Here is a 14,318-nt window from a genome sequence, read left to right on the forward strand (position 1 = left end):
ACTACAATGTGAACCAACACGGTTGACTAGGCGTATGCATTGCACAGTTCAGGACCGAGCCGTGCGTACGCTTAGCCATTGACTGCAATGCGAACCGACGCGGGTGACTATCATGCATAAGCGTTGGACAGGCATGGACCGAGACCGGCGTACACCTTGGCCATTGAATCGTATGGAGACGGGTCCGTGTGTATTTTCAAACTACACGTTGTACAGTCAGTTGACCGAGCTGTGCGCACCCATTGGCTCTGGACTGTCATGGAGACGGATGCGGATTCAAAACTTTTACAAATCGTGCACTGGAAATTCAGTTGGATGCCTACAACAATGTTGCAATTCCTAGGGTTTTATGAAGGTGAAGATTTGAACGATGCAGAAGACTTGTACGAGTCGTACATTTCCATGGTATATAGAATGCAACCGTGTTGGACCTATCACTTGGGACACATGGCACAGATTCTGCCTCTGCAGCACAGATATAAGGCTGGCTGGCCCCCAGGGAGCTCACTTCCCGTAGAACCAGGCCCTGCTGGACAGGCTCCTTCCACAGTACAGCAAGCTGTATGGGAAACCAGGGGAGCAGGTGAGTGTGCAGTCCACTGCCTTCCTAATTGTGCATGTTGTTTGACTAGCAGTACTAGCAGTGTGTACACCAGTGGCAAGTGTACTCACTGAGTACTTTCATCCCCCAAAGTGTGTAGGCACATATAATGAACAGGTGTTCTGTAGCTAAAGTGCATTTGTGCAAGCTTAAACTTCCCAGGCATTGTTAACATTTCAGACATGCAGGACATTTGTCCATTTCCATGGGTGCACTACCTGTGTAACTCATTTTCATTTGTGATGACGACATGTATATCCACCTGTGTGCAGCACAAATATGGGACATGTGTGTTAATGGACTTTTAACTTTGTCATCCTCACAGGTTTATGCCCACCAGAAGCAGGAGATATGGCTGACCATCGCCTGGGCAGTTCGATCGATGGGGGTCTACAAGCGCCGGATCTGCAACTGCCAGAATAGGTGGCAGGACCTTCGGGGCTGGACCCGGAGGATCGCAAGGGTCCAGCTGAAGCTGTCGCCTCCTCGCAGGAGGGGCGGACACCGGACCCTGACCCCCCACATACTCAGGATCCTGGCGGTGGTCTTCCCAGACCTGGATGGGCAGCTGAAGGCCAGACAGCAGCAAGGAGGGGGTAAGTCCATGCCTAATCTGTGTACTATGTCTGACATGCTATTTGCAGTCTTTTGGCCTGGTCACACTTCCACGTTACGTAGGTCTTGTACTCCAGTACTCATGTACCTCAATTGTGTGATGCACCCTCCTCATCTGATCCACAGGTGTGGACCCTACAGTCTGTTGCTTGTGTCACTAGGGCACTGTGTTCCTGCAGTCAGCTATGCTTTAGCTTCCGGACAGCATCTGTTACCGTGATTCTGTTGTGGGTTTCATGGGTGGGTCAATTGTTTACACAATGCCTGAGATCTGACATGTAATCTGTGTGTGCCCTTGATATGTGTTACAATTGCTGGTCTGACTCGCCACATGTGCCTGGGGTATTTCAAACACACCCATGCAGCAGGGGACTCCAATTTGTGTGCCTCAGAAGTATGTATATCAAGTGTGTCACGCTTGCTTAGCCACCTGACTTCTGTCCAGGGGTAAACTCTGTTTCACATAGACCTGGGCAGTCATGCCTACTCAAGGGCATTTAGAAACACTCTGTAATCCCACTCCTGTGTATCAACTTACAGGTTGTGCTTAATGACATGTGCCTTCAGGTGTCTTCCTCTGTGTCATTGTGGTGTGGATCCTTTTCCAGACAACTGGGGTGTTCATGAGTTTAAGGGTCAGCAGGACATCTGAGATGTGACTATGAGAGACAAGACCTGTGTGACATATAGGTGTGTGATCACTTGACAGTGCACAATGGTGTATGCAACTGTGAACTTCAGGCAGCTGTGTTTCATGGACAGCAGACTGTGATGTGCTCATGTACAGGGAGTTGTGTTTGCAGAGACTCATATGTCTGTTTTATATGTTGTGTGGTCTTCTGGGTCCGGGATATGTTGTGTGCAGGGGATGGAAAAGTGCACTTGTCAGCTGCAGAGTTTACTTTATCCATGAGCTATGATTGCGACACAGTGTATACTGTTGTTGTTTGGATGCCCTGCCCCTGGAGACAGTGTTGACTGACTTTCCAGGCATGCCAGTGCCATGGCATTTAACTTGCTAGGAGTGATCCTGCATTGTGTTCAAATGTGCTCCATGCACCCCATTGTGGCATTGACTATCAGGACATGACAACATCATAGTGTGTGTTGCTGGCATGCATCACAAGCATGTGAAATGAGACTCTGGCCATCCCTTCATCCTGACACCTGTACAGTGGCAAGAGGTGTGATGTGTGTATAGTGACATACTCCTACATGTTCACTTGCATGTCCAACAAATGTATAGGTGTTGCATGTCGGCACATTGGGGTATTAGAATCCAACATGCAACAGACATATGGATGCAAGTCCAGGAGGGATATGTGTGCCATGGTTGATGGTGAGACTGACAATTGGCTTATTCTAAACAGTGTGAGCACTTTGAGAAGTGTTCAGCTGATGATGCCAGGGCTTGCCCTGTGATGTGCTGTACTCACTGTGGTGTGTGCAGTCAGTGACTGATGTTGTTCTTTTTTTCCTAATTCTATCCAGATACATCCACGGCCACAGGAGGGGACAGCTCCACGGACCAGGAGGAGCCACAGAGCCTGACTGGGACAGAAGGTGAGGGGTTGGAGGGACCCAGTGGCATGGAGGGCGAGTGGAGCCACACAGAGGAGTCCTCAGCACCATCCACCCCAGCTGAGGGCCACAGAAGCTCGGAGGATGACTCCCTTGTGGAGGCGGGTACCAGCAGCCACCAAACCCCAGCTAGTGAGGCTGTCCCCGCCACCGCCCCCACCACCACCATCACCACCCTCCCATCAGCTCCCGTCCCAGGGGTCCGTGGAGTCTCCCGTGTTCGGGAGCATGTCTCCTTTGTGCCAGGCACCACACCCCCTGCCCCTGTGTCCCCTGCTGCCCTGAGTGAGGAGTCTGTGGACTTGCTTCGACAGATCCATGTAGAGCAGACATCAATGCTGAGTGTCCTCCATCCACACACCAGTCTGTTGACACAACTGGTGTCGTTCATGGAGGGCATTTCATCGGGCATGTCTGCCCTATAGAGGACCAATCAGTCCTTGGCCTCCTCCCTGATGGCAGCAGTGTCCCTCCTCCACCAGTCCCGCACCCCTCCTACCCCTGCACCACCCACGATTCCTAGCACCCTACCTGTCCCAAGCACACACACACCAGCACATTCACACAAACCCACAGACACGTGCAGCACACAAACACCCAAACTAAGGGCTAGACGTGCACACAAGCAACCTCAGGGGACTGATACCACACTCACAGGGGATGGTTTGCAGACACACACACAGTCATCCACAACCACTCCGCAGTCCTCTGATACCTCTCCCTCCCAGCCCCCTTCCCTTGCCTCACCTGCAACCCCATCTCCCCAGGAGCTCTTCCTCTATGACCTTGTCCTCTTCCCCACCAACCCAGCAGATCCAGCTTATAAGGGGAAGAGGAAGTCCCCACACACAGAGGTGAGTGCCCCTCACACCCGGACACCCTCCCCCAGGCGCAGTCAGACTGAGGCCCCCACCTGCAAGTCCCCCCAGAGCCGGAAGAGCAAGAAACCACCCCGCCTTGCAGCTCCATGACAAAGTCTCCGTCCTCCATCCCCCAGGCCACCACTCCACAGGTTCCCCCGCCACACACTGCCCCAGGTTCCCCTATCCACAGATACACCATCCCCAAAATGCTCAGGCCCTCCCACCTACCACTTGCTCTTCCACCCCCACCACCCCCGATCAGACAGTTTGTGCCACTGATGTGGGGACTGTGTCCCCCCCTCTGTCCTGCCGACCTCACCTGAACCCCATTCCGCTCCCATTGAGTTAGGCACTGCAGTGGAGTCCACGACCACCCCGTTTGACTTGGGCACTGCAGTGGGGACCCAGTCCACTCCATCTGACCTGCCCACGTCAGTTGTGCCGGCACCCTCCTCATCTGACTTGTGCCCCACAGTTGTGACTGCACCCACTACTTCAGTCAGCTCCACTGCACCACCCCTTCACTGCCTCCTTCTGCTGAGCCCTGATCCTGTCCCCGCGGTGCCTGGCCTGCCCCAATGTATGCTCCTCCGAGGGGATGTCCCCTGTCCTTACCTTTGCAAGCAAGCAACATGTGACAGTTGTCACTCAAATCACATTGTTGACATTTGGATATGGACTTGCCATTGGCCTTTGTTTGGATAGGACTTTGCATTTACAAATTGCTGAATAAAGCTTTTTTCTTTATCCTTGTGAATTTGATTTAGCTGTACACTATGTTGATGATGTTTAGCATGGCCTTGCAGTTGTAATGCTGGATTTCCAATGCTGAATACTGAGGTGTTGATGTGAGGTACTCCATGTGGTCCATGAGATATATATCCTATGCTGGTCGGTATCCATGTCATCCTTTGCAGCTAACTGGGTGTGTCATGATTAACAATTTGTGAAAATCTCTGTAAACATTTCATTTGCATGGTCACATCTGTGGCTTGCACACATGCACATATGATGTGCTTCCCATTGTCCAATTTGTCTATTTCCCTGAACGTGGGCGCATCTCCACTGGACATGTAGGTGTGGGCATCATTGGTGTAGGAGCAACTGGGTCCTCTGTGCAACTTGCTGGACATGTGTATTGAGTATGTGCAGATGACTTAAGGGACACTCCCATACCCAGGCTGTTGTGACCAGAACCTTCATTGTGTGGTAACTAATGGCTGACTGACCAAGTGTTCTGCTGACATGACTGAGACCTGCTGGGACTATGTTTGGCACAGCTGAGCTTCCACAGGAGTTGAGACCCCTCAAGTAAGTGTGTTGTTCCATGACATTGCCTGGGCCCATGGTGTCTGTTGTGTGGGCATGTGTGTGTGTGTCAACATCCCTTCTCATACACAGGCAGTGTTCCCTTGATATGTTCCTGTTGTTGATGCTTGCTGAGTTGTACTGTGTTCATCCCACATCTTTGCCATGGGCTACCAGATGTGTGGGTGCATGACACACTACTGTTAATTGGTGTTTCATCATTGGAATTTGTCAGTTCTGAGTGGTAATGATGTGGTCAGACGCAGATGGGACACAGTCAGGGGTCCTCATGGGACTTCTTTGTTCGCAATATCATGTAGTTGTTCCTAGCTGGTACCTTTCAGTGATTGAGACATGTGTATGTGTGTGTGACTGCTCCCACTCATCCGGTTCAGGGCTGCAATGTTGGCAGGTGTCAGCATGTGTGCCTTGTGGTTCTCCTTGGCTTCTGCATTGTCCTGGGCCTGTGGCAGGTATTCCGAAGGTTATGGGAACTTTGACATCATGGCCATGTACCACATACTGTGCAGTATGTCTGTCATTCACCAGGGTTGTATACTGTCCTTGTGTGATAAGTCTGTGCACCTTAGTTCCTCCCAACATTACTGTGTTTGTCATGGGTGCATGTGCAATGTCACCTGTCCATGTGGGCTTCACAGATGCACATTGGTGCAGTTCAGGGTGTGTGGTGTTGAGGGTGGACTGATGTAAATGTTTACATGGATGGACCCCTAGCTCCCGTTTGTCTATGGATGACAGGCCATGCAGAGTGATTTGTGTAGGTATAGGTGTGATGTACGTTTGTGGCACAGGACACATGTCTGGGTTTCACAGTTTGTACGACATCTACCTTTGTCATCACAGTGGACGTGTCATGCATGCTTGTGTCACCCCAATGTATGGTCCCTGGGGGTAGTGCTGTTGTGTGTCAGTCTCTTGCTGTGTTAGTTGCTGTTCATTCCAGCTTGTGTCACATGTCTGTTGTGCTCCCTCTCATCTCACAATGCCTGATTGCCCACCAAGGGGGGCCCAATGATGGGTTACTTTTGTATGGCACTGTGTCCACATCTGTCTCACTGTGGTTCAGCCCCCCTCATGAGTTGTGTAGTTGCCTGGGGATACTGAGACACACACACACATGTTGTGTCAGATGTGCAGTGTGTGGTTGCCTGTTTGTGTATGTGCATCTGCACCAGTGCATTGGTATTGCTGTTGTGGGCCATTGTCTGGATGTTGTTTTTGTGATTTTCCGTGCTGTCCCTGTGAGTCATATCACATCATTCTGCGCATTCATCCTGGTTGTTAGGTCCCATTGCTGCCATGGAATGGTAGTTTGTGACCTGACACCTACAGTCTACACAGGATGTTTTGATTTGTGTGTCTATTTTCGAGATGTGTGTATTCTTTGTGATGGTCACTTCTGCTTTTGTGTCATTGTACACTGTATGCAATGTCAGCTCCCATGGGTGGTGCTTGTCTGCACATGGCCGAGAGCATGTTAGGGGTTCACAGCACTGTTAGCCTCACCACATCTCGGTGGGTATGGGACACAACCACTACTTTGCCACAAAAGTGGTTCATGTGTTGGGAGCAGGAATAATACATGGTATTTGGCATTTGCAGCTTTGACCATGATGACACTTACCTTTTGGTCAACACCAATAATGGCTTGGCATCAAGAGGACTCACTTTTCAATTCAAGGACCTCCACTACTATTGGGAATAACTATTTCCCAACCAACGGCAACACGTACAAATTTAGCCAGGTCCTGAACCTCTTGAATTTCAATTAAAACAGCCTGCAATACAGCCCTTCATTACCTCACACAAAGTATGACACCACACCTCACAAAAAAAGTCAGGAAAGTCGATGTGAGAAGTGAAGAGTGAATGATGAGAAGGCACCTCACGTACGCAACAAGAAAGGAATAAAAGAGAGACAAGTGATTGCCTTACGGTGGTTATGACTTTTGACCCTTTGGCCTCCAAGATTAGGCAATTGATGAGAAAACATTGGTCCTTGCTGTCCACTGCAGATTTCAAAATGCCACAACCTAGATTTGCATTTAGGCGTGCAACGAATTTAAAGGATAAGCTAGTGCACACGCGACCACAAGCTAAGCAAAGATCTTCATCATTGCCGGCTGGACATTACCCGTGTGGTGGATGTTCGGTTTGTAAGTTGACAGAAAAGACAAATTATGTTAATCTTAACAGTGGTAAAAAATGGCATCTGAACACATTTTCAAATTGCAACACAACAAATGTGATTTACAGACTTACCTGTGAGTGTGGGCTACAGCACATAGGCCTAACTACCAGAAAAATAAAGATACGGATTCAGGAACATTTGAGTACCATCAAAGCCGGCAAGCTCACCACGCGCCTGGTACAACACTTTGGTGAATCCAAACATGACCTGCAAGCCTTGAAATGGGTTGTCCTGGAAAGGGTGTTAGCCAGTAATGATACCATAGATAAAGTGCTGGCAACCAGAGAAGCCCGTTGGATTTACACTGAGAAGGCGGATCTCATAGGCCTGAATGATCATATTGAGTGGAATAAAGTGAGCAGATAGTAACACCACTCCACACATATTGATCTAGCTCCACATTAGCAGTTCACATGGTTTGAGGAATATATAAGCTAATCCTATGTGTTTCCTTTAGTGTGGGAAATTGCTGTGTTGTGGCTGATTATTAAACAACTGAACATCCACATTTGAGCATCTTATGAACGACAGGGGCTTCATATCGAAGTCGGTTAAGGAGTTGCAGGAATTTGTTCCCTTGTAATAATGACACAAACTGATTTAGTTCCAAAATGGTTGTTTACATGGTTTGAGGAACGTATATGAGAAACTTGTGTATTACATTTAAATTGTGCTGTCATGCTGGATAATTAAACAATTGAGGATCTGATTTAGATTTAGAGATGGCCGCCGTGGTCGTTGCAGATTCGAGCCGTCGCTACTATTGGCCGCGTAATACGTGAAGCGGAAGGAGGGGCGCGACATAGAGAGACTACATCAAAGGCTGTGAAACGAATTTGACTTGAGGCGGTGACGAGATAAGGATCGCTCCGACATTGGTTATGGTGAGAGTTCTTAGAACCCCGGTACAAAGGTGGTGAAATGCTGCGGATGCGGCACGGTGTGCCGGGGGTTGGTAAATGTAACTACGGTGAATCTTTGTGCTGCTGTAATGAGTCCAAGGCGGGACCATGTTGAGCAATGATGTGTTGATGAAAACGGATTTGTGGTTAAAACACTGCCGGTGTTTGAACGTAATTGGCTTTTAGAGACATATAAAATGAGATTGTAGGTGATGCAGTGGGTATGTACTTGTGGAAATCACCAATTTTAATATGCATCGGTACTTGATGATAAGTTGCAAACCTCTTTTCCACAGGTGGAACACGCGCTAGTTTCAGCGCACTTCCGAGAATCGGGAAAAGGAATATTTAATATAACCCCGATTGATATTGTGAAGGCTGGTATGAATGCCCTCGGCCTTTACATGGTAAATACACCTATGGGAACGAGCATTTGGTGTAATTGATGAATGGTTGGTCCATATTTTATTGAAGATTAAATAGAAAATTGCCATTCTATTTCTCTTCCTTCCTGTTTTTTATACAGCCCTTCTGTAACACAAAAGTGGATGTCCAGTGAGGCGAGTGCCCTGATGAAATTGCCACAATAAAGATTAATGGCAATGAAACATGTTGGCCTTCCTTATAAAGGTTAGCGACATATAGTGCTTTTATTTTTGACTGAACTCACTGGTTGTGAATAAAGAGGGTGACCTAAAGTGAGTTTTCAACTCAATTCTAACATTGCTTGGAACACTTGTTCTTGGCAATACACTGGGTTTTTCATTCTCTTTCTTTGTCTATGAGGACAGCAAAGTTTCCATTTAAAAATTATTTATTTTTCTTTGTCTATCCACCTTTTCCTTTACTGGACACTATCTCTATGAGTTGGCAACCAATGATGATAAAACGTGGGCATACCAGCGAGAACCAGCTGGCAGCCTTCCTGGTGTTGCGTACGTGAGGTGCCTTCTCATCATTCACTTTTCACTTCTCACATCGACTTTCCTGACTTTTTTGTGAGGTGTGGTGTCATACTTTGTGTGAGGTAATGAAGGGCTGTATTGCAGGTTGTTTTAATTGAAATTCAAGAGGTTCAGGACCTGGCTAAATTTGGACGTGTTGCCATTGGTTGGGAAATAGTTATTCCCAATAGTAGTGGAGGTCCTTGAATTGAAAAGTGAGTCCTCTTGATGCCAAGCCATTATTGGTGTTAATAGATGTTGAGTGGTGGGCGGCTTGGCATTTTCCCTCTATAGCTCCTAGTTGAAAAGACTTACCTTTTGGTCACTGTGATGAGGAGCCTTTTAGACCCCATTACCACAATGCTCAACATTGGCTGCAGTTTGGAACCCCACACTTCACTTTTGTTCTACACAGTGAGGGGGTGTTAGTGCACATTGACACAGTGCTATAGTGATGCTTGCCTTGTGTATGCCACACTCAGTTTTTGGTCACACATGTGATGGTAGTTACATTGTATGTTTGAAGTCATAATCACTGTTGTGGGCATTTGTCACAGACTACACATAGTTTTCATTATGTTAGGGCAAATGTTTTGCTGACATACCTAACGTTTGTGTATAATGGATGTGTGGTGCATCACCCATCCTATGGGTGGGGGTGGCAGTAATGCTGGGCAACAGGTCCCCTATGGGTGGGGGTGGCGGGAGTGATAGGCAACATAGTCACTATGGGTGGGGGTGGCAGGAGTGCTGGGCAACAGGTCCCCTATGGGCGGGGGTGGCAGGAGTGATGGGTAACATAAGCCCTATGAGTGGGGGTGGCAGGAGTGCTGGGCAACAGGTCCCCTATGGGTGGGGGTGGCAGGAGTGCTGGGCAATATAGTCACTGTGAGTGGGGGTGGCAGGAGTGATGGGCAACAGGTCCCCTATGGGTGGGGGTGGCAGGGGTGATGGGCAACAAAAGACCTATTAGTGGGGGTGGCAGTAGTGCTGGGCAACAGGTCCCCTATGGGTAGGGGGTGGCAGGGGTGATGGGCAACATAAGCCCTATGAGCAGGGGTGGCAGTAGTGCTGGGCAACAGGTCCCCTGTGGGTGGGAGCGGCAGGAGTGATGGGCAACATAACCCCTATGAGTGGGGGTGGCAGTGCTGATGGGCAACAGGTCCCCTATGGGTGGGGGTGGCAGGAGTGATGGGCAACAGGTCCCCTATGGGTGGGGGTGGCAGTAGTGATGGGCAACATAAGCCCTATGGGTGGCAGTAGTGATGGGCAACATAAGCCCTATGAGTGGGGGTGGCAGTAGTGATGGGCAACATAAGCCCTATGAGTGGAGGTGGCAGTAGTGATAGACAACATACCCCCTATGAGTGGTGATGGGCAACATACCCCCTATGAGTGGTGGTGGTAGTGGTGCTGGCCATGCAACCCGTATGGTGGCCTGTTGCTAGTGGCCAGGATATGGATCCCCTGTGTGTGTGTGACATTTTGCGGGTACATGTCGTTTGTTTGTGTGGTGGGTGTCTGACTTACCATCTGCGCCGTCCGTGTCTGTTCCTGATCCAGTCATAGATGTACGGTAATGGTATGACCTGCGCAATGGGATTCATGATGTGTCTGCCTCGTACACGCTGCTTGTTGCTCTTTCTCGTACCCGTTGCAAGCTGGTCCATCACGTAGCCGTGGATTGTGTTCTGGCGTGAATCATACCTGATATGCTTCTTTTCCGGATGCTGTGACGTGCTGTATGTGGCTACCCATCTGGCACGTATGATTTGCGCATCGTGCTTGTCCGGCCGGAAACTGCTGTGGATACTACTTCCGGGCGACTCGGTTCGGCGTTCAGAGGTACGGCTCGGACGGAGAATGAAGCTTGAATCACAGCCTACGTGTCGGTCGGATTTTTGTCAGTTATGCGCATCGTAATTCCTCGCCCGGACGGACCGGCTCCGGGTATGAGTCGGTCGCAAGGTAAGGCTACGAACAGCTCTCGGAGAGCTGTCCGACCCGGATCGGAATCGACCCCAGAGTAGACATTGCTCGGATAGCCCGACATAAACAGAATAGAATTTAATCTACACCTTACTAAAATATAGCGGTGCTGGGGGTTAGATACTGTGGCAAAGTAGGAATGCAGGACCTGTGTAATAGCAGGAGTTGTAAAATAGGTCATCAGTGTCGGCTTTGTGCAGTTAGACGATATTCTCTCACTCTCCACCTTTGATAAAAAGATTTCCCTAGTTCTAGAATTTCAAATAATGGCAAAACGGTAAAGGTTCTCATAAAGCTCCCAAAAAGTCCAATAACCTCAATGAGCTTTTAACATATTGTAACCATCTTATATTGTGTGCAAAATCCAACTTCTGGCATCCCCTAATAATAAGCTAATTTAAATTTACTGTCTCCTTTCTCCAAATTGAGTGCCACGTAAAATGGGTGCTAAATGGACTATATCTGTTATAAATGGCGCTCTAAGTTTAGCATGGCCATTGAAACTCGAGCGGCTACTGGCAGAGCTAACAGCCTTTTGTAAAAGCCATCCTCGATGCACTGCAGGATGTTGATTGCCAACATACTACAGACCACTGCCCCATAAGTGGATGTAGAAATTGCTTTAGTATGATATATTTCCTTAATTTCAGGGATCTATTTTGACCCAAGTTTCTAAATAAATGTAAAAATTGTCATTATGCTTTTTTCCATTAAAAAGGCTTTGTTATCTATCATTTTATTCCAGGTTTGTTTGACATCAAAAAGAATCCATAGATAGGAGAAATCCATCACCTCAAGTCTTCGTGTATTTTTAAGAAGGAGTGTCAATTTCTTTGGGCGGCCTCCTGAGACTTGTTCATAGGTTTTTGCTTCATTAACTCGGAGGTCTACGTTTTCCATAAAGGTCTTATATATCCCGATCAGTATCTGCAGCGCTGTCCCAGATCTAGAAATTATCACAGCATTGTCCGCATTTAATATTATTGGGAGGGGGTAGAATTAATATACGGGATGTCAGGGGTGGAGCCAATCAGAGCTGCCTCCACCCTGTTAGCACAGATTGAAAACAAAAACAGGTTGAGGACACATCCCTGTCTGACGCCCCTCATAATCTCAAATGAACTATTGCACACCCCCTGCCTTCCATACTGCACACAGGTAGGCGCCTGTGAATACATCTGATGAATGAAGGCTATAACGGTCTTTTCTATCACTAATTATTCCACAATGGACCATAGTTTGAAATGGATGACACAACCAAAAGCGGCTGAGAGGTCCATAAAGGCCAGACATATTTTGGACCCTCTTAGCTGCCGTATTAATTTGTCATTTGTGTGTATGAAATGTTTGCTGTTGTTAAACGTATTTATTGTTATGTGATGTTAAATCAAATGTTTTATTTTTACATATTTTATGTATGTTATGAAATGCTTCTTGGTTTTGAATTGCTCAATTTTGTGTTCTTATGTTTATGATATCTATGTATTCTTTAAATCATATAAGTAAGTTACACTGATCAGCAAGGAACATTTAAATAATGTTTATGAATGAATATTATAAGGAAATGCATCTTTTTACATGATCACTCTCAAAGATTTGGACTGATTCTAATAGTTTTTCGACTCTGAGAGTGCACTGAGACCTACTAACCAGACCTAAGTGCTCTGACACGTAAAAGTGTACCATATGATTGGATTATGCCCAATTGGCATAACTTAAGTAACTTAAAAGTCCCTAGTGTATGGTACCAGGTGTACCCAGGGCCTCTATGTCTAAGTGTTCCCCCAGGGCTGCAGCACTCATTGTGCCACCCTGAGTGTGATAACGTAAAACATGTCTCCCTGACTGCCTCTGCAGACTGGAATTGCAGTTTTATACTGTTAACTCAACTTTGCCATTTAAACTAATGTAAGAGTCCAGACATTCATTTTAAATAAATATAAATCACCTCTAAAGTAGGCCGAAAGACCACAAATGCAGAGTATGGTATATTAAAAAGTAGGACATGTGGCTTCATGTTTTCTCACTGTAAAAAACCCAAATTGCAATTTTTGCTGTTAAAAGCTTACTTGCCCCATTGGTTTCAACTCAGCTGGCTAACTCCTGAATAGGACTTCTAAAGTTAGTACGTCAAGGTATACAAAATAAAGTTGCATTAAACCCGACATGATGCCTAAGTACTCATCAGTAAATGCTACTTTTAGAAAGTGGCCACTCTGTTATCCTAGTTGTCCAATAGCATTTGGCAGATGTGGCTGCAAGACAGCCTTCTGCCCTCCTAGGAAGAAGTTTCAACATCTCCCAAGAAAGGAAAAAATATAGTTCTGTCATTGGATGATGCATCACCTCTCCCTGGCAGGAAGCCACACACAATGTGAGCCTGAAATTGAAGTTTCAAAAAGGGAAGCCCTCTTTGAAGGATAAATGATGGACATAAACAAGAGGGGTGGTCATTTCATCATATAGGCTGGTTGGCACCAGGGACAGAGAGGGGAAACAATTTGACAACCTGATTTTCTAGTGGGCGTGTAGCTCTTTGGTAGCCACTCCGTTAGGATGGGCTACAAAGCTCCACACACCAAGAGAGGGTTTCAACCATCCTGGGAATGGGCAGAATAGTGCACTCTGGGCTAACTAGATGCCACACAATGCAGTAAGTTGTCATTTGGCAGAAGAGGACCTTGTAGTCAATTGGATAGTAACTGCTGTATGCCCTGAGGGCCCTTTCTACTTAGAAATATGGCCCCCATAGCACTCAGACCTCAGATCACATCTGGACTGGAGAGAAGGCTGAAGAAGGGGTGCCCTGCTGTTCCCTGGACCTGGTAAGAGAGGCTGCACCAGAATCTGGACTGCATCTGCACCTGGCCAGCATAGAGAGAACTGTGCCTATGGTGCCTGGCACAAGGAAAACTCACTTCCGGGCCCCGGAAGGAGTAGATGAACTCAAAGAGTCAGTTGGCTAACTTTCCATTTCTGTGCAATGCCACAAAAGCTGAAAAAGTTCACCTTGGGGGGGGGGGGGTGTCCAAGATGGTGACCATGTAGACGGGCTTCACGGTCGCTCGGGCCTGCCGAATTCTTTAGCCTCTACATCGCACACCATCCTTAGCTATACTTGGCGGAGTACACTGGTGCTGGTTACCTGACATCCCGCAGTGACCCACGGAGAGTCCGGAAGGTTGCTGCACACGCGGGCCCGCACTCTAGATCGCACTGGGGAGGTGGGCCAAAGCAACCCTACTGACGGCCGCACTGAGCACCTGTGGTGCCCCGTCTGCCCTTGGCGGATCGCCCGGCGGC

The sequence above is a fragment of the Triturus cristatus genome, chromosome 6, assembly GCF_964204655.1.
Source record: "Triturus cristatus chromosome 6, aTriCri1.1, whole genome shotgun sequence".
NCBI lineage: Eukaryota > Metazoa > Chordata > Amphibia > Caudata > Salamandridae > Triturus > Triturus cristatus.